Consider the following 21653-nt stretch of genomic DNA (forward strand, 5'->3'; position numbering starts at 1 on the left):
AAATCCTTAAAGTTATGCCACTATGTATTATGTTTCCTGTAGGTTTTAATTAAGGAAGTTCTTGTCTATTTACATTTTTCTAGTATTTTTATCCTATTAATCATAAAAGGATGTTGCGTTTTATCAAATGTCTTTTTACATTTACTGATATAACCATATTGCTCTCTTCCTTTAGAATGTTAATTTGATGAATTATAATTGATTTGTAATATTAAATCAGTCTTCAGTTCCTGAGATCAACTCAATTTGATTACAAATGTATTATCCTTTTTATACATTGTGGGACCTAGCTTGCTAATATTTTGGTTGGGAACTTTTTTCCCTCTGTGATCGTGAATGAGATTGACCATATTTCCTTTCTTCCCTTGTCAGATTGGTATCAAGGTTATGCCAGCTTCATAAAAGAGATTTAGGGTATTCCTCTTCTATTTGCTGGAAGAGTTCTGGTGCTATAGGAATTAACTCTTCCAGTGAGGCTGTCTGGGAGTGGAGCTCTCCTATTGGCAGGGTTTTAACTACAGAGTCAGTATCTCTAATGCTTATCATGGTTCCTATTTCTTCTTCAGTTACTTTGGTAGGTTCTATTTTTATTTAAAATTGCCTTTTTAATCCAAGTTGTATATGTATGTATTGACATGATGTTTTATACTATTACTATAATTTTGTCTTTAGTATCTGTAGTAATGTTCTTTTTTCTTTTCTTTTTTTTTTGTCATTCCTAAAATCACTTTTTTGTGCTTTACCTATCCCGTTTTTAAATTAAATGTGTCAAGGATTTTTGCCTCTTCAAAGAACCATCTTTTGATTTGTCTATCCTTTACAGTACTATGTTTATTTTCAATCATATAATTTCTGATCTCATTATTATTTACTTTCTTGAAGGTTATTTTGTTGTTTCTTTTTAAAATCTCAGGAGATCAATATTCACCATCATCTTTAGGCTTTCCTTTCATTTTTTTTTAATGTATGTCTTTAAGGACATACATTTTTTCTCTTATGATAGCTTTACCTGCAATCCACAAGTTTTGAAATGTGGTACCTTTATTATCCTTCAATTCAAAGACTTTCTAATTTTCATTATAATTTTGTTGATTTTATTTCAATTTATATGGAAAATTTCAATTTGTCTTTTCATTACTGACTTACAGTAGAATTGCATTTTACTCAGACACCATGGTGTGCATAAGACTGATCTTTGTATTAAGAATTGCTTTATAATCCAATTATGTGGCCAATTTCTGTAAGTGTTATATGTAATCTGCAGGTTTGGGTTATCATAGTCTAGGCATGTACATTGAGTTAAGTTGATTGTGATAGATCTTCTAAGTTCATACAGATATTTTTTTGATAAATCCTTTTTCTATTTCTGTCCATTTTTTGTTTCAATTTTAAGGGTACTTTGTTATATGAATACAAATTTAAAATGTAGGTATGCCTTGCTGATTACTCAACACTTTCCATTATGCAGTGACACACTTAACTTCCAGCAATGCTCTTCTGTTTTAAAGGTTATTTTGTCTGATAAAAGCAACATCAGTTTTCTTTGGTTAGCTACTGAATTACGTATTTTTTTCCCATCCTTTTAGTATTTTAAGTTTTAAATATGTCTTACTTTCTTTGATTTTGCAAAATCCAAATGATAATCTTTGCATTTCCTCTGGAGCATTTAGTCCATTTACTTTTAATGTAACCATTATATGTTTAAAATCTTTTATAATATTCTTTAGTAACACTCCCAGTTTTTGCCTATGAGAAAATATATTTATTTATTCTTGCAAGATATTTTCACAAACCATAGAATTCTAAACTGGCAATTATTTCCTTCATACAGTGACGATATTACCTCATTATCTTTGGATTCCCATTGTTGTTTTTGTGATATCAGCTGTCAATCTAATTGTTAGTTTTTAAAGGTAATGTATCTTTTTTCTAGCTACTTTTAAGATTTTGGTTTTTTTTGATGGTCTGTTGATATTTAGCTAATAATTCCTTATTATCATATCCACCCTTCAATTCTTTTAGTAAACTTTAAAATGTTTTATTATAAATTCAGTCATTTTCAGCAAGAGGATTGATGAATAACTTTGTCATATTGCTGGAATTAGAACTCATAGGCCTTTCAAAGTCATCTGATGGTGTGAGGAAGAACACACAGAGAGAGGAAAATAGTACCAACAGGTTTCAAGGATGAGAAAAATGTGAATTAAAAACAACTGACCCATTTCCTGAAAAGCTTTTCATGAAGAATTAGAAGCAGTGGGGTGGAGAAGGGAGTAGATAATTAAGTGACTTAAAGATATCTAGTCACTCAGTCATTTCATGCAATAGCAGCACACTGTAGCAAAACAGAAACAACAATGGCAATAATGCTTATTATATGCCACCCCTTGGAAGTTAAATAAAACCATCTTCATTTTTTATGAAGATTAATATATAGCTAAAGTGACTTACAGTTTTCAAGATGGACCTGGTTTTAAATCATTTACAGAACTGTACTTCAGAAACACATCATATTTGGCAGGGTAAGTGTTGAAAAGTTTGGAAAGTTTGAAAAAGATGGTCTTCATATATAGATAAATATAGCATACAATCTTTTTCTTAGAAAGCAGCCATACTTTAAAGCAAGTTTACCTCTACTCAATATATCAAAATGCCAAGGCACAGAAAACACAGTATCTGAGTCTACTGATAATCATTGAATCTTACATTTTGTGTTATAAATTCATTATAACAATACATTGTTGTTGGGTTTATAGATTTCATTTTGTAGAAAAAGCTTAGGTAAGTGACTCACATACAGAATTCAGGTAGGATGCATGCTACCTCCCTGCCAGATCTAAATTGCTTTCTCCACAAGGCATTTTTTTACCCTAATGGAAGTTGAGTAGCACAATGTTAGAGAGACAGGTAGAATGATCAATTTTTCTATGACTCCACTCCGGTTTAATTTTTTAAAAAACCAACTTAAAAATGGTCAGGTTTTAGAATGAGATGCAGAAATGAAGGAAAGAATCAAACATCTACTTTTTCTTTTCTCATGAGTTCACTCAACTAAAAAAATAAGTAAGTGAATGGACTAATAAAAAGACAGACAAAATGCAGATCATCATATTAAGTCCTAAGCTATAATGCTTGAAAACAATGAGCTTGCAAGAGAAAAATACATCTGCACTTCCCACTTCATAGGAAAAGTATGTGAACCAAAGGAGCCTAGAGATTCCTCTAAGTTTTATACTTGAGAGGAAAATTTTAGTTAAAAATAATGAAATTCCAATTTGGGCAGCCCTTCAGAAATTGGAATAATTGATATTACTGGCTAAATTATATCTTTGCACAATTTTAGATAAATTATTTTTAAGCCAACTATCCATTTATAAGGTTTATTATCTAACCCACCTAAGAAAGTATTTTTGTAATTGTATAGCAACATTCTTCCTTTTTTGTGTAAATCATACTCCTAATCACAAATGCCTCTACCATATACCACGAGGCATCATCAAACTGTTCAACTGTATTTTTTTCATCTGAGTTAATCTCAAATATTGAAGTTTAGCTGGTACAGTTTTCTTATTTCATCTTTAAAGCTAACTTTGCCCAATCTTTCTGCTTTCGGGAGGTGAAATCAAGGCCTAGAGCTGGGACCAGAATCTCTGTTGGAAGGTTAGCAATGAATACTCTTGTCACTCATTCAGCAGTATGTATTTCTGAGATAAAATTTGACAAGGGTAAGAATTGCTGCTTCCTAAAGGTAGACATGAGAATAGAGCAATCAGAACACAAATTATTAAATAGTTGGAATCTATATGCAACTATTATTAATGAGAACCTCAAGTGTAATGTCACATATGAATCATAGCAACCTAAAAGGTCACTCAATAAAAAGACCATAAAATGCATATGAATATACATTTCAGATTGTATAATTCCATAGATTCCCAAATAGCCAAGATTCAAGACACCTTTACTTGTTCTTGGAAACCACATTTTATCCTTTCTAGGGGACATGGAGCATGGAATTTTACTGAGGTTGAGCAGATGAACGTGTTTCATCATTATTAGGACAATATAGCCATTGTCACTGCAGGCTGATGCTGTTGCCTCATTAGATGTCACTAAGAAAAGTGAACTGAGAGCAGAGAGCAAATCCATATAGGGAGATTATGTAAAGAGACCTCCAGGCTGCTTGGTGCCTTGAAACACTAGCACTCTTATTTCTGAAGTGTTCAAAGTACAATAAACATATTTCTGAAACAAATTCTGTAATTTAATATTTAATGGCAAGTTATAGTTGCAAACAGGCAATCGAACATCTATGTGACACAGGCAAAGAGGGAAAACAAAGGCTCAAAGTTTAGGAGCTGTTGTTAATTGTAGCTCAGGGAGAGAATGCAGCAGACCATCCAGCTTATTAAACTGTTTCTCGGCAAAGTGAAATGAATGTGTCCTAGATAGATCATCCCGGTTAGAAAGGTCTTCCCTTGTGAAAGATTTAAGCTAAAATATGACAACTAAGAGAACAAGACTTTTTCTTTCCCCTTCAACACCTTTTCGAGATAAGATTATTATCTTTTATGTATACCTTCACAGTGTCTACATTATGATTTCTCAGAGAATCTGATGTGCATGTCTCAAACGTAGCTACATCCTGATTGTGATAGACCCACAAACAGCAACCTCAAGGTAGCCTTACTTATATCAGTGTTCTTGACGTGTACTGTAGGATTGCCTGAATGTCTCAATTCTTTTCCATTGTAGATGAATGAAGTTCACCCTCCAAATAAATTACAAGTGTAAGGGCTAACATCAATAAATAGTCAGTTATATATCCCAAACCTTTTGGCCACTAATTCAGATTTACCTCTGAGCCTCTCATTTTCTTAGGCAAGATCTTCTAGAAACGCACAAGCATTTAATTTTTTTCTGAAATGCTCAATCAAAATGAGATTCCTTTCTAACAATGTGTTAAGTTCTAATAGACACTTTGTACGCAGAAAAGGTTACTGAGCACCAAGCATTATATGAAGTGTTCAAGATGCTACCGTGAATAAAATCGAAAGCCCTGCCTTCATGGCATTTATGTTGCATTGATGGAGAGAAACAAACAAACAAACAAACAAAAAAGCAATATATAAAAGTAGAATATGTAAAAGGTTAAGGAAAATAATACTTGAATATTACTCTGATGAAGTGAGTATTTTCACATAGGTTGCTTAGTTTTCTCTGCACACAAGTAATGAGAATTGGGTCAAGAAACATTAATATACAGATTCAGGGTAGTTAAATAATTTGGCCAAAATCACACAGGACATCAAAGAACATCCTACACCCAGGTCTTCCAATCCCATGCCTTGAGATTTTTTTCCATTACACAACACTGTCTACACAGTACCAAAAGTAAATTAAATGTTCCCGAGGAGTTGTGTATTGAATATCATGGAAATGAAATATCCAAATGATCTGAAAGATTCAATATGTTTCTGAATATTTCAGGGTTCTCCACTCATAGGCTCAAAGAAAGCAGGACTCAAAGAGAATAGAATGAAGCAACTGGATAATTAGCAATGGAACACCTGTTATTCCCCTTTCTATTTTTTTTTTTTTACTTTCAGAGGAATTCAGAGTCTATTTGCCTCCTTGCAGGTATTTCTATTACTTTGGCCTATTAATACGGGAGTAAAGGAGGCATTATTTTGATGGAAAGGCAATGGAAGAAAGAGACCAGTACATGTTCTTAAGGGCAAGGATAGTCCACAGAGATCACTGGAATTTGAAATAGTTGGACTGCTTTACAATTGCTAGGAAAGCCTTCTTTGGAGAGTTGAAAACAAACACGTCGGCTGCAATATTTTCACAGATTATTTGGATGCCACAGAAGCTCAGTAGTTGTTCTGTTTAGGTTGAATAATTATGATTCTTGAAAGTAAAGTTACCAAGAAAAACAAGGAACCAAAGTTTAAATAATGTTGCTATTCATTAAGCCATATTCACCTGCTTCAGAATGCAAGACTGATGTAGAAATGCCAGGGGCAAAACAACATGTCAAACTTAGTGAAGCTAATTATGACTGATATGCTTGCAAAAAGTCAGAAATAATGCATCAGAATGGACACCACACTCACAAGTTCATTTCATCCATGACTTTGCACTAAAGCCAAGCAATAGGGAAAATCCAGCAATTATCTAGTGAATTTAATCAGTGCTGATGTTCAGTGTTGATCATCCATTCAAACAACTTCCTACTTATTGTACAAATTGTCCACCAACTGCCTTGTGGAGCAGTGGAATTAGGATTCCAGTCTAGGTTGTGGGACCCCCAGGTCTGAGCTCTTCCACCACTTTCCTGCTAACTAACTTAGACATAGTCCAGGTTCCTAAACATGATGTCAAAGCAAAAATTGTACCAAAGTTCACCAGATAAGGAAGACTTTATTCAGGGCTACTGCAAAAGGAGAGAAAGCAGTCTAAATTCAACTCCCTTCAAACAAAGAGTAGGAGAGTTTTTAAGAGCAAAGGTGGTGGTGGTGTTAATTGGTCCTACCAAAGGAAAAGTAAACTTTCTCATATCTTCCCATAGAAGACAATTTTATAACTTAGAACAAAGGTGCCTACAGAAGCTAGGCTCTTTTGCTCCTATAGAAATTGGGAGATCTGGGTGCTATCTCCTATGGTGTTTACGATCCAAAGAGACTGTTTCCAGGTGCTTAACAAAGACATTCTTGGCTCATAAAAACAAAAAACAAAAACAAAACAAAAAACAAACCAAAAAAAAAAAACTTTTCAAAGGGGCAGAGAAATCATTTACAAGCACAAGTTTTTAAAGAAAATGCTCTAAGAAAAGAGAAGCCTAGGGCTGGAGTCAGGAATATGATGTCTAAACTTTAGTCAGGATGAGGGAAATGTCCAGGCCATCTTGGTGGATGGGCTGTGGGTGCTTCCATCATCAAGCCCTTGGCTTCCCGTCCATCCTTATTTCTCACCACAGGGAACCATGCACTTTGCTTCAATGCTATCATCACTATACATCTATGGAAATAATTTCTGTAAAAGTGTGTCTTTAAAATCTCCCTCCAGACTGATCTATTGTTTGTTGACTACTACTGGGAATATGTCAGGTGCTGGGAGCCAAGCTGGGAGCATCTAGTTTATTAGGAAAGGGAGCAGAGGAATCAGGCGTTCCCTACCCTCAGCTGCCAGGTAAGGGCTTTAATATAAAAACTTCATCCCTTTGGGGAAGACAGAAATGAGCCAAAATACAGATTAAAGAGGAGTAATTTCAGCTTTAGTTTAGTGTTTTGAATGTATCTGAGAGGTGATGCTGTCAATGGCATTTGTGGGCTTAGAAGCAGGAGCTGTGGAATGTTGTATTAATCATGTCCATCATCTCTGTGACCAGAACATTCAAATGATCTTTAGTTAGAACTATGTGAACCTTCTCAATTAAATGCTTTGATATATTTATTTGGTTAAGAGTAGACTTTTGTATACCAATCAAGGATACTCTGATGGGACAATGAATATTTTTTAAGTGTACTTTTTCAACATATTCTAAACCTTTGCATATTTGTAAGATAATAAATGTTTGGATCCAGGGTCCTGGACTCAGTGCCCCTTCCCTTACATGGACTTTCCTGGTCTTCCATTTGAGATATTAGCATCTATGTTCTCTGCACTCATAGGTAAACTTGGCTCAAGAATTATCAGGTAAAATATATCTTTAGTTTATTCACCTTCCTTGATGCCTTTTCATACATTCAATCTAAATTGCTACCTGCACATTAAAAATAGACCAATACTTGTGAGATATTTTGTAAACACAAAGACTTCTGTAATCTTCACTACAGTGGAGATTCCAGAAGATTGAGTTTTTGAAATACTCAATTGCACCTGTATGACTTCATTAGATAATTTGCTCATCTACAGACAATGTTTGTGAAAATAGAAGAGGTTTTCAGCAGTGCCATACCCTGGAGAAAATCTAGTAAACTTAAAGTCATTGGAACTTATCCCCCCACAGATCAGGTGTCCTAGTTATTCATTAGCCAGTCCCTGCAGTTTCAAGATTGTGTAAGAAAGCAAATGGACTGACCGCTAACAATTAATCTCCAGTGAAGATCCTTCCCACTTGAGTGTTTATCTCTGTGCATTGCATCAACACCTTTGATGGTTGTTTTCTGTTAATGAGTTCAGAGGATGTGACTTTTATCTAAATCAAATACTAATCAATTGAAAGAAATCTTGCAAAAGATGCAGGGATCAGAAAGGAGAAGAAAATGATACTGGAGAAATCTTTATCACATGTCAAACCATCTCCAAATGAGCATGTGGTAGAGTGAGATCAGTTAACATTGGAAGAAGAGAAAATCAAAGAGGGTGATGACATGACAGATATTTTCACAAGAGATTGACTTGAGAATCAAAGAATTAAAGGGAACATTAGCAAAATGGATGAGGCTGCTGAATATAGTACTAACACTGTTTATGATATTGTGACCAAAAGTGCCATGTTAACAGACAATTTTGAAGGGAAAATTATGATCTTCCAATCAGCACTTAATCAATTATTTGTTTATTATGCCATTCATGTTATTTTTAAAATATTGATAAAATGAACTAATTTTTAGAAATTTTATAATTTTTAAGATAAATTTCCAGTCAACTATATTCATTGTCTTCACTATTTAATGACATTTACTCTTCTTTGTAGTAAATTTACTTCATGTGCCCTTTTCCAGGTTCCTGTCATCCTCACATGATGAAGATGGCATTCAAGTCACTAGGTTTCATTTTCTCCTTTCAAGTAAGCAAGTAAGTCCTCCCTGCTATTTTTTTTTTTCCCTCTCCCAGTCAATCATACCAGTCACATACAATCCTCAAGGTTAAAACTTGGATTAGATCTCCACATTTTCTGTCTCCCTCTTTATATATGCCCTTATCCATTCTATGGAAAATATCCTAGACCCAGTGGGAAAACTGAGAAAAGTGCCATTATTAATATTTTGTTGATATGCTTTCTCCTTCATGAAGGATGACTGTGCTCTAGAAGGGCTGGTGTGATTAAGTGTGGGATGACAGCTTCTCTGGATAACATGTTCTCTGGATACTGAATCACCTTCTTGGACACTTTTTTTTTTTTTTAAGATTTTATTTATTTATTTGACAGAGAAACAGAGAGAGAGCACAAGCAGGGGGAGAGGCAGGCAGAGGGAGAGGGAGAAGCAGGCTCTCGCTGAGCAGGGGGAGCCTGATGCGGGACTCGATCCCAGGACGTGAGGCTTGCTTCCCAGGACCCTGGGATCAGGACCTGAACTGAAGGCAGCCACTTAACCACCTGAGCCACCCAGGTGCCCCATTGGACACTTTGTTAATAGTGATTCATATGATGAAACTATAGCTCATTTTCTAAATGACAAGGTTCCAGTGGAGTCACCACATTTTTTTCACCTTTGCAAGAAAAGAAGGCTAATGGTTTAACAGAATGCCAGGTCAGATCACTGACCTGTTGATAATTAGACAGGTGAAGTGTATTACCTCTTTAATTGTTATTTTGAAGCACCGTTAGTTCATTCAGAAAAAAAAAAGTAGAAATTAAAAATCTTCAGGTTATATTGAGTGCATGAGTCAGCAATGAGCACATCAGGTGGGGCCAAGATTTCACACAGAAAGAAATGACTTCAACTTGCCCCTTATTTTTTACCTGAATTTTTTTTTTTTGGTTTAAATTACTGAGATATATTTTTTATTTGTTTGCATAAAATAAGTGGAAGTACTGGCTACTAAAACTATAAATGAATGAATAAATCTATTCATAGGCATAATCTATTAAAGTTATTTATTGCATTCTTTCGTTATTATTATGTTAAAAGGTCACATGCAAGGAGGACAGGAACTCAGTCTTACCCTATCCCAGAATCTTGAAGGTGTCAGGAGTGAGTGTCTGCTCAATAACTGTTGCTTGATATCTGACTCTCCAGTCTTCCTCTTCTTCTGTTGACATGCTACCAAAATCACAGTGCAGCATTAGAAGCATCTAATGCAGGGTTTGAGGTCTAATGTCATTGCTTATCTTGAAAATGGTGTGGAATCAAAACAACCTTTGAAAATTCCTTAAAAATTTATAAATTATGGCATGTTGACTTTTGTGAAAAAGTCTCATAACGTTATTTGTGTGTGTATGTACTATATAGAAATGCAGGATATGTATTAAAAATACAAATAAATATAAGCTTACCATGTTTTTAATAATGAGAGAGAGCCAGAGAATGAAAGAATTAAAAAAGGAAAATGAGCATGTAGCATTGAACTTGCATGGGTTAAATGTGCTTACGGTATGCCATGATATCACTAAATAGCAGCAGCTCTGTGGGACTGTGCAATGGGCAAGGAAGGATATCAGGATATCAGGATGAGTGTGATTCCCCTTTCACACTCCATGTCCTCAGGAGAAGAGACCGACAGGCCACAGTATTCATTGTTATTATCTGGAGCTGGTGCATAGGGCCTGCTTCCTGACTGCCTCAACAACTGGCCAAGGTGAGTTCCATATCTCCCTTTCTCCAATCCCATCCTCATATCACTGCATGTTAGTGATGAGGATCTTTGGAAGTCCAGAGCAAAAAGAGAATTCTGTGAGATCAGGCACAATGCACTAGGTTTTACTGCAGTTTCAAACAACTCCAAAATCCCGGAGAATTAAAATCACGAAGGTCTATGTCCTGCTCGTATTACATATCCGTCATGGATTGGCTGAGAGTTCTGCTTCAAGTTGTGGTCACTCTAAAACTCAGGCTGGTGAAGCAGCCACCACGTGAAATCTGTTATTCACCATCATAAATGCCCTCTTTAACACTTCCACTTGGAAAAGACACATGTCCCTTCTACACACTTTGCATTGGCCCAAGCAAGTAATATGGCCATAGCTTGTACCAAAAAGATGAGCAACTGAAATCCTACCCAATGCTTAGGAACACAGCTAGAAATATTTGCTGAAGAGCATTAATGACCATTGCAACAAAGAGATGTGCCAAAGAGTGAATTCTGTAAGGTCTCCAGGTCCACTCTGAACTGGTCTTATGTTCTTTTTTTTTTTTTTTTAAATATTTATTTACTTATCTGAAGGAGAGAGCATGAGCATGGGGAGGGGCAGAGGGAGAGGGAGAGACAGAATCCCAAACAGACTCCCTGCTAAGCATGGAGCGCGACATGGGGTCTATCACACCCTGAGACCATGACTTGAGCCAAAACCAAGAGTCAGACGCTTAAGTGACTGAGCCACCCAGGTGCCCCCTGGTCTTATGTTCTTAAATAAACTTCAGGAACCGGGTCATTATGTCCGCTTAGCTACACTGAATGACTCACATATAGCAGTGGAGAAACAAATCATCCTGTCACTTTTCCCCTTTATTTAAGAAAAAGGAAGAGAGAGAGAGAGAGAAAGAGAGAGAGAGAGGGAGAGAGAGAGAAAGGGTACTCCTGGTAGAATCTCAAGTGCCATTTCAGAGCCAACATGATAAATTTTTTAGTTAAATTAATGCCTGTGGTGGCCCCCAAAGATGTCCATTTTTAAATCCCCAGAACCTGTGCATATGTTGTTATATGGCAAAGCAGAATCAAGTTTCAAGATGGAATTACCTGACCTTGATGTAGGGAGATTATCCTGGATAATCTGGAAGGATCCAATGTAATCACCAGAATTTTTAAAAGTGCAAAAGGGAGGCAGAAGAAGAGGTCAGAAGTCAGAAGCATGTGATGTAAGAACTCAAGCCACCATTGCTGGCTTTGAAGACGTAGGAAAGGTGTCATCAAGTGAATGCTACAAGCAACCTGTGAAAGTTGGAAAAGGCAAGAAAACAGATTCCTCTATAAGGCTTCCAGAAAAGAATGCAGACCTGCCAACACCTTGATTTTATTCCAGTGAGACCCATGGCAGACTTCCAATGTAGAGAATTATAAGATAATAAATTTGTGATCTAAGCCACTAATTTGGTGACAATTTGTTAAAGCAAAATAGAAAACTAATATAACACCTTTATTTTTTTTAAAACTAACTTGTACTTCTAAAACCATGGCTACTCTAAGAAGTTCTGTTAACTATTTCAATAATTTGGCTGTGCGATATGTATTTTAAATTAAAGGAATAAAAAGAAGCACACTGGTCTGCATATTATTTTTTTAGAGAGAAATTCTCTCAAACCATAGGTCCAAATATGTCACCTCTTCTATTTCATGCAGAGTGTGGCTTGATATGCAGGTAAGTTTTCAGTGCCTGGATTCTTAGACCTCTTTGGGAACAGACACAAACTTTGTTTCATTCATGTGCTTGACTCTATTGGTTGTCATGTTCTGGATTTCCACTGCGTTCCTGTTGTGTCAAAATCTCTTACAGCAACCACCTGTCTTCACAGTTGTTTTTGAGTTAGACACCATAGTTTGAGAAAAATTGAATCAAAAGACATTTAGCAAAAAAAAAAAAAAAAATGCATGTTGAAATTATATACTATGGTCATTGAGGGCAAGAACCATTTCTTACTCACCATTATATATGCTTCAGTAACTTTCTTAGGAGTTCAAAAATATCTAAAATAAATGAAACCATGTGGCATGAATAAATGTCTTGGAGGCCTCCAGGGTAGGAATGTATATGTATTAGGAAACAGAAAAGGACAGTGATGTAGTCTGACAACATTTGAACACTGGAATTTGAAAAGCAGTGTTCAAATTCTGACTCTGTCACTCACTAGTTGAATCATCTTGTCATTTAACTTTTCTAAGCCTAAACTTCTTCATCTTTAAAACGGGAATAAAATAATTGCTCTGACTTCCAGTTCCCACTCCAGGAAACTCTATTACCCTATATAAGATATCAGGCTTTTAATAAAAAGTTATAAGTCATGTTAAAAGGCAGGAGAAAGGGGCGCCTGGGTGGCTCAGTTGGTTAAGCGACTGCCTTCCACTCAGGTCATGATCCTGGAGTCCCGGGATCGAGTCCCACATCGGGCTCCCTGCTTGGCAGGGAGTCTGCTTCTCCCTCTGACCCTCCTCCCTCTCATGCTCTCTGTCTCTCATTCTCTCTCAAATAAATAAATAAAAAATCTTAAAAAAAAAAAAGGCAGGAGAAAAAAAAAAACAACTTTCAAGGGACAAAGCAACCAACAGAACCAGGCTTGACTGTGTCACTGATGTTCAAACTATCTGGCAAAGAATTCAAAATAATGATAATTAGTTTAATGGCTCTGATGGAAAAGGTACACTGCATGCAAGCTGACATGGGTAACTTTTGTAGACAAGTGGAACTATAAGAAAAATCAAATGGATATGTTAGAAATACAAACCACTGTAATGGAATGAAGAATGCCTCTAATAAATTCTTCAGTAGAATCAACCTAGCTGAGGAAAGAGTCAATGAACTTGAAGTTGGCCAATACAAATTACTTAAACTGAAACAAAAGGAGAAAAAATAGAATAAAAAACTAACTAAACAAAACCAGAAGTGAGTATCCAAGAACTATATTCTGATATATGCACAATTGGAATTCTAGAAGGAAAAGAGAGAATGATAACAGGGTAGGAAACATATTAAGAGATCATGGATAAATTTTTTTCAGAATTAATAACAGACACTAAACCAGAGATCCACGAAGCTCAGAGAATACCATGCAGGATAAATACAACACACACACACACACACACACAAACACACACACACACTCCTTGGCATATCACATTTAAATTGTTCTAGATAAAAGATTAAAAAGAAAATGTTGAAGGCAGGCAGGGAAAAAGGACATATAACATAGAAAGGAGCAAAAATAAGAATGTGAAACAGTTTCTTAGCACAAACCATAAAAGCCAAAAGACAATGGAGTGATATCTTTAAAACAATGAAAGAAAAAATATCTTGACAACCCAGAAAACTATAGTCAAAAAAATATGATTCAAAAAGTAAAGGAAAAACAGACTTTCTCGGGCAAAGAAAAACTGAGAAAATTCATTGCTAGCAGACATCCCTTATAGGAAATGTTAAAGGAAGTTTTTTGGACAGAAGGAATGTAATATTAGACAGAAGCTTGGCTCTACACAGATAAAGTGTCAGAAATGGAATAAATGAGGGTAAAATAAAATTTATTTTTTCTTATTTCTAATTGCTCTAAGAAATATCTGACTTTGTGAAGCAAACATAGTAGCACTAATTAGTGTTCATAGCATACACAAAAACAAAATATATGACAATAAGATGAAGGATAAGAGAAGAAAATTTGAATATATACCTGTAGGAAACTTACACTGGGTATGAAGTGGTATATTATAATTTGAAGGTAAATACTAAATAATAATAATAATATACATAAATTATTTTTTTAAGATAGATTGATTTTAGAGAAAGAGAGAGAGAACGCAGGGAGGGGAGGGATAGAGGGAGAGAGAGAGTCCAAGCAGACTCCATGCTGAACAAAGAGCCCAATGTGGGGCTCGATCACATGACCCTGAGATCTGAGTAGAAATCAAGAGTCTTGTCACTTAACCAACTAAGCCAACCAGGCACTCCTATAAATTCTAAATCATAAGGCAATCACAAATTTTTAAAAACAAATATAAACAATATATTAATAAGGATAAAATAGAATCATTAAAACAATTCTCAACCTAAAGGAAGGCAGAAAAGAGGAAAAAAGGAACAAATAACAGATAACACAAATAGAAAATAGCAAGTCAGTTGGTGAATTTTAATCCAGACTTTCTAGAATCATAATAAATGTGAAGAGTCTAAACATACCAATTAAAAGAAAGAGATTGTCAGATGGGATTTTTAAAAAGTAAGATACAGTACCCTATCTATAAGAAACAACTTTGAATATGAAGACTTAGGTTAGGAGAAAAAGGATGGAAAAATGTAGGCCAAGAGGAAGCTGGAGTAGCTACGCCAGTGTCAGTTAAAGAGTGCTTCGTGTGTGAGTTATGTGGGCTATTCACCAGCACTGATTTTAATAATCTATCACAAAACAGTTGAATTTGGAGGAGTTTATTAGGTATGATAAGGAGCAACAGCTAAAGGTTCACTGCTCCTTGTACTTCATACACGCTATCTCAAATCTTACAAAGTTTGCCCCAATGTGGGCAAACTGTTAAGTAGTAAAACCAGGATATTAATCACTGAGCTCTATGAATAAGAATAAGATTTTATGGGGCGCCTGGGTGGCTCAGTTGGTTAAGCGACTGCCTTCGGCTCAGGTCATGATCCTGGAGTCCCGGGATCAAGTCCCGCATGGGGCTCCCTGCTCGGCGGGGAGTCTGCTTCTCCCTCTGACCCTCCCCCATCTCGTGCTCTCTCTCTCTGTCTCATTCTCTCTCTCAAATAAATAAATAAAATCTTTAAAAAAAAAAGAATAAGATTTTATTGTACCTTCTGTGAGCATTATGCTGTTCTCCATATGGGGAGACATTAAAAACAATCCAACCCATTCTCTAAGCTGGGCTTTCTTTTGGATGGGTGGAGTGTTGCTTCAGTTCTTTTAAATGCCTTAACTTCATCTGTCTCTTTCAGGAGAATGAGATATTCATCTGTCTCATGCCCAACTGAAAGTCACTGCTACAATAAAGTCTGCAGCAGTATAGTTTAGAAGTTAAAGGGACCTAGAAGAGCAGAATATTCAGGGTATATGTCATGACATCTAGGAGAAGATAGAGGAGTCACAGGTCAAGCAACATGGCGAGGCAGACACAGCCATCACTTTCAGAACAGGACTAAACACCAGGTCTCCCGCCATCAAATACATGACTATTTCTTCTTTCTCACTTTACAAGTCTCTGGAGCTATTAACTCTCACGCACAGAATAAAACCCCATTAAAATGAATAGTACCAGACAAAGGCAACCCCTTGTGAATGAGACAAGCTCTAACAATTCATTTAAAAATTGATTATTCGCTTTTATTGCTGAGTAGTATTCCATGGGATAAATAAACTGTGGTACCTCCATACAATGCACTGTGACTCAGCAATAATAATTGTTGATACACACAATGACTTGGATGAATCTTGAAGACATTTTCCTTAGTGAAAGAAGCCAGTTTCAAAAATTACATATTGAGGGGCGCCTGGGTGGCTCAGTTGGTTGAGCGACTGCCTTCGGCTCAGGTCGTGATCCTGGAGTCCCTGGATCGAGTCCCTGCTCGGCAGGGAGTCTGCTTCTCCCTCTGACCCTCCTCCCTCTCATGCTCTCTGTCTCTCATTCTCTCTCTCGCAAATAAATAAAAGCTTAAAAAAAAAAAAATACATATTGAATGATTCCATTCATATGACAACCTCAAAAATGTAAATCTGGACTGATGAAAAACAAAGGTGTGGTTGGCATGTGGCAGGGGAAGGGTGTTTGAGGTGATGTAACCATTCTTTATTCTGATTGTGGTGGTAGTTACAGGAATCCATATATGTATTAAAATTTATAGAACAGTATAAAAGAAGTCGATTTTAGTATAGAACAATGTAAAAAATAAAACTTAAAATGGAGGCTTGTCACTCCTATTTTTTAAAAAATTGATTGGTATCAGATACATATTTTACTATGGAACCACATGGCTAAAGATCAGAATGCCTTCAGAGTTTCCGTTTCTTCTCCAGATACCTGTTACCGTGCAGCAATATGGATCTCAGAGTCCTTGGTAGAAGGACTAATTTCCAGTTTCTTTCTCTGTAGTAGGAAACAACACCTCTTGGGCCATGTTTCCTTGTGAATTATGAGTTGGAGAATGTGGTCATGTCAGTGCCGCTTTTGAAGAGAGCATGACTTTCAAGATAGAGAATGGCCTTTGGTTTACACTTAAGGTATTATCTGTATTTGTCTCTGCTCCTCAATTTCTTAAGAGTGATAAACTGATCTTTTCTGAGAGTTTCAGATAAATAGGACACAGAAACGTAATGTACTCTTGAATCTTGAATTTGAAAACAGATAACCTTTCAATAAAAAACTTGTTGACAGAAGACCATAGTCTAGTTTACAGTATTAGGTTGTTTGCTCTGTTAAAAGAAAGGAAATCCAGTTGTTTTTTTTTCCCCTAGAACTAGCATTCTTCGAGTAAAAACCTTGAGATTTTGGTGGGCTTTAGTGAAATGCTGCTAGGTTAACCTTAGGTTTGGTTAAAATAAACTCACGGGAAATCTATATCAAAATACCTTATTTTTTCAAAAGTTCACCTTTGATAATTTTCTCATTCAAAGTGTCATATAAAAGCATTACTGAAATAGAATCCAGTAAGCAAAACAAAACAAAAATAACAAAACAATACAGTATAAAAAAATGCAAGCAATTTAGGAAATGAGATGGCCCCTTTCTTAAACTTCAAATTCAACCTTAGATATGGTCAAGGTGACAAATTATTTCTGTTTACAAAAATGATTTTTTCAATATTTGTTGGCTTTAAAAGATGATCTTGCTTTTAGGCTGCCCCCATGTGTTCTAATGATATCAGTGTTTGCCCAAACTGAGCACCAAAATCTCTTTTTCCTCTATTTGAAAGAAGGCATGGATTGTCAATCCATACAAGAAAGAAAACCTCACCTAAAGCCAGAAGAACTCTGTGGATGACCCAGCTCTGCTATATACTATTGAGTGGTTTTCTTTTTTTTTTTTTTTTTTTTTTTTTTTTTCAAGATTTTATTTATTTATTTGAGACAGAGAGAATGAGAGAGAGAGAGCACATGAGAGGGAGGAGGGTCAGAGGGAGAAGCAGGCTCCCCACCGAGCAGGGAGCCTGATGCGGGACTCGATCCCGGGACTCCAGGATCATGACCTGAGCCGAAGGCAGTCGCTTAACCAACTGAGCCACCCAGGCGCCCCTATTGAGTGGTTTTCTAAATCTAATTATTTTCCTCATTTAATTTCCTTTTGCTTCAAATTTTTCAACTAAGAGGAGATAATTATATCGGTCATATTAACTCACCAGGATGTGACGATCAAACAATTTAATATATAGACTAATGCTTCATGAAATATAAACCTTATTTTATATACACTAGTTACCAATATAAGTGAGACTTTCCTTCTATCAGGGGTAGCTGCAATGAACTACAGCAAAGGAACACGGTGGGTGAGAGTCCTTGGATAGTCTTTTATTTTCATGATATCTAGTTGTGTGACCTTAGCAAATCAAATAAACTTTTTATAAAATAGATAACGAAAGAATCGAAAAAATGTTTCCCCTTTTTTTATGTTTTTTTTCCCTTGGACTAGACTACTAGTCGGGACACACTTGGCTTCTGGATCTATAAAACAACTAACATGGGAACATTTCATCTTCCCATAGCTCAGCCCCATGACTGGAGACACCTTCCAGCTTTGATAACCAGTGACTGAAAGAACTCTGTAATGTAATCCACATAGCTTATTGTACATTTAGAAATGAAAATATTAATATTAACAACTAATAGGAGTTTTCACAGAAGTAATGTAATATAGTATAACAACTCGAAGCATAAACAATTCCTTTTTAAAAAAAACATGCTTCAAGTATCTAAACTGTATGAAAACAATTTTGAGATCAGTCGTCACAGAACATTACTCGAATAAAATTTCATTTATATCCTTGATTCACTGAAAATTTTAAGAAACTGTAAAAGCCAACACACAAAAAATTCTATAATTAACTCAATGTATTACTAAATCATTTTGTTTTTCCTACCCAAGTGTTAAACAGAATGTCTTCAATTGCTTTATAATTCTTAAGGGAAACAGTGATTTATAATCATCCACTTAATTATATTAATACTGAAAACATTTCAGATTTAGACAGCACAAATATTGACAACAACTTGATTTTTCCTGATCATTGTCATTTTCTTGAAAAAACTTGTGAAGAGTTTCCTGTCATCAATTCTTTAAATTCAAAGTTCTGTGGACAAGTGGTATGACTAATATAATATTTCCACACTGTTTGATAATTCTAGTTTACTTTTTGCATATCAGTTCCTATGGTTTCCAATTAAATATTATGTGTCTTTGAAAGAGAGGATCAAATTAGCTATTCTATTAGAGTTAACTGAATATGTTTCATATGAGTAAAGATGTTAATAAAATACCTGAATTACTACACTGATTCGTGGAAATGTTATGTGTCTTGGTGAATAAACAATACTATTTAAATTTAAATTCAAAATTTAATTTGTGGCAGCTGATATTAAACCTATATTAATATTTTTATAGGATGCTACAAGACACAGAGAAATTATCATCGCAGTTGCTTGGCTCTTTATAAACCCTTTTTACAGTAATGCAATAGAAATAATTTTAAGGAATTATTGGCATAATGAATTTTAATATTTTAGAAAATGTCCCAGCTTTTGAATAGGATTATAGTCCTGATTCAGGCACAGCACTATTGATCTGCAAACCTGTGTGTAAGACAAGGGATCTCTTTTCAAAAGTGCCTCTATGGGAATGCTGGAATCACAGTTTACCATTTCAATTCTAAAGATCTTAAACAGTAGAATAGAGGGTGTAGAAAGTGAAGCCCCAGTGGGCTTTCTTTCAAAGTGCCCCACACTTTTACCTAAAATTCAGTGGCAATGGTTTTTTAAGTTTTAAAACAAAAACAAAAACAAAACAAAAAAAACTTCTTGCTGTTCTTATTGTCCTTTTCATGCATTAGGGCAGAGTGGAAAGACTTCCTGGTAGCTTGAGCATGTTTGGCCCCAGGGTTAGAGATTTTGCACTGGAGAGCAGCTTGAGGCCAGGCATAGAAACCACCCTGGACCTTTTCAGAGCCCTTTGCTGCCCTGACAGAGAAGGGATGCTTGAAGCGGAAATTGCCCGTGGAGCTAGGAAAGCTCTATTTCATTACAGAATATAAATACTTCATGTCTCTAGATGGCAGCCTTCAACGCGCCTGAAGAGCAGTTTCGTCCTCCTCTGCCGCCCCCACTCCACTCTCAGCCCCATCTTGGCTACTTGGCAAGATAGTACCAGCTACATGTGTGCCCTAGCCTGTGGATGTGGGGCTTTGCCGCTCTCCAAGAACGCGAGCTGAAAGATGTTTATTCCCGTGCCTGACGATCTCGGCGGGAAGCTGCCTAGATGTGTGCTTGGGAAAAAGGGGAAGGAAGGGATGACAGGATGAGCCACAGGAAGCCCCTCACCCAGGAGAGGTGGGGCTGTGCGGGCAGCAGTGAGACCCCCCGCACCCCGCGGTCTGCAGCATCCCCTGTTCTCTGTGCGGACGCTCTGCCACCTGCACAAAGAGCGCAAAAGCCACCTGCCCAGCTGAGGGAACACAGACGGTGCTACAACCTCAATTTACCCCTAAACGTTTTATGGGGGTTGAAATATAAAAATTTCAGTTTCTCAAACCGGCAAAGGACTGAATGTGAAGGAGCGCGGAACAGGGGCGAAGGGAGAGAAGGAGACGCAAGCCAGGGAAACACGCTGCTCCCACCTGGCTGAGTTGAAGGTGGCGTCCCTGACCTACCCCGTGTGGGGACCCCAGGCTGGGACGGAGGCAGGGGACACGCTCGGCCAACGCTGACTGGTCTCGGGTGTGGGGGCGCTTGAGGCGGGTGGGACTGGAGCGGCCCGGGTCTCGCTGTCCCGGGTCTCGATGGGGCGCAGCCTAGGTGTCGTCGGGGATTAGGGGCAATTCCGCCGCCCCCCACCCCCCGCCCTCCTCCCCAACCACTTGACACCCTGGCAACAGCGGACACTCGCTCAGATCGGAATGGACGGGGATGGGGGTACTTTGCCCTAGTCTTGCTCCCCCTCTTCTCATCCCTACCTTAAAGCCCGTCTCCCCACCAGGCGCGAAACCCGTGCAGGCTGCGTCCACGGGAAGTCCGGCTCCTGGCTCCCGCCGAGGAGAACAGACCCCATCCCCGGACCCAGAGGCGAGCCCGAGCTGTCCCTCCACCCTGAGCCGCCCTGGCGCGCAGGCCGCACCCAGCTCCGCGCCCTGTGGGGCAGTGGACTGGGGTCACCATCCCCCGGGCGCCCCTCACACAGCCGGGGCCAGACCCTGCCAAGCGCAGACCCTGGCGCCCCCGGGGAAGTTCGGGAGCCACCCGAGGCGCACGGCGGAGTTTGAGGGCCACTGGGTGGGGCAAAGGGGAGAGCCGGTCTTACCTTGGTACGGAGAGCAGGGATCCATCCATTGTCGATGGGCGCGCAGAGAAGAGAGGCGGAAAGCGCGGGCGAAGGACGGAAGTCTGCGGCGCGAGGAGCTGGTTCCCGGAGCGCACGGACGGGCGCGCGCGGGGACAGAGGCGCGCAGGCTGGGACAGCTGTCGGGACACGCTCCGCCCCGGCCGGGAAGCGCGGCGCGCCGCGACCGCGGGAAGGTCCCCTCCCGGTCGCCCCTCTGATCTGGCTAGAGCGCTGAGCCAAAGCGGCAGCCCTTTGCCCTGCTCCAGCCCTTCTCCACCGAAGCCCCGGGCAAGGTTGCTGGAGGCTCCCTCTGAGCTTTCCCTGCCTCTCCTGGAGCCCAGCAGAGGTGACCCCGACCGAATTTCTCGCTCCCCGCCCCGCCGTCGCGTCTCCTCCCCTCTACCTCTTGGGTACAGCAGGTCTCAGCCCTGAAGTTGTTCACCCACTTTCCCACATTTGCACTCTCCTGGCAATACCCATATTCCCCACTGGTCGCGCAGCAGTCCTTTGGCTGCTTCTCTAGATTTGAGGTT

This window comes from Mirounga angustirostris, unplaced genomic scaffold (genome assembly GCF_029215605.1).
Source record: "Mirounga angustirostris isolate CCGP_5_RB_7025 unplaced genomic scaffold, mMirAng1.0.hap1 SCAF_3, whole genome shotgun sequence".
Lineage (NCBI taxonomy): Eukaryota > Metazoa > Chordata > Mammalia > Carnivora > Phocidae > Mirounga > Mirounga angustirostris.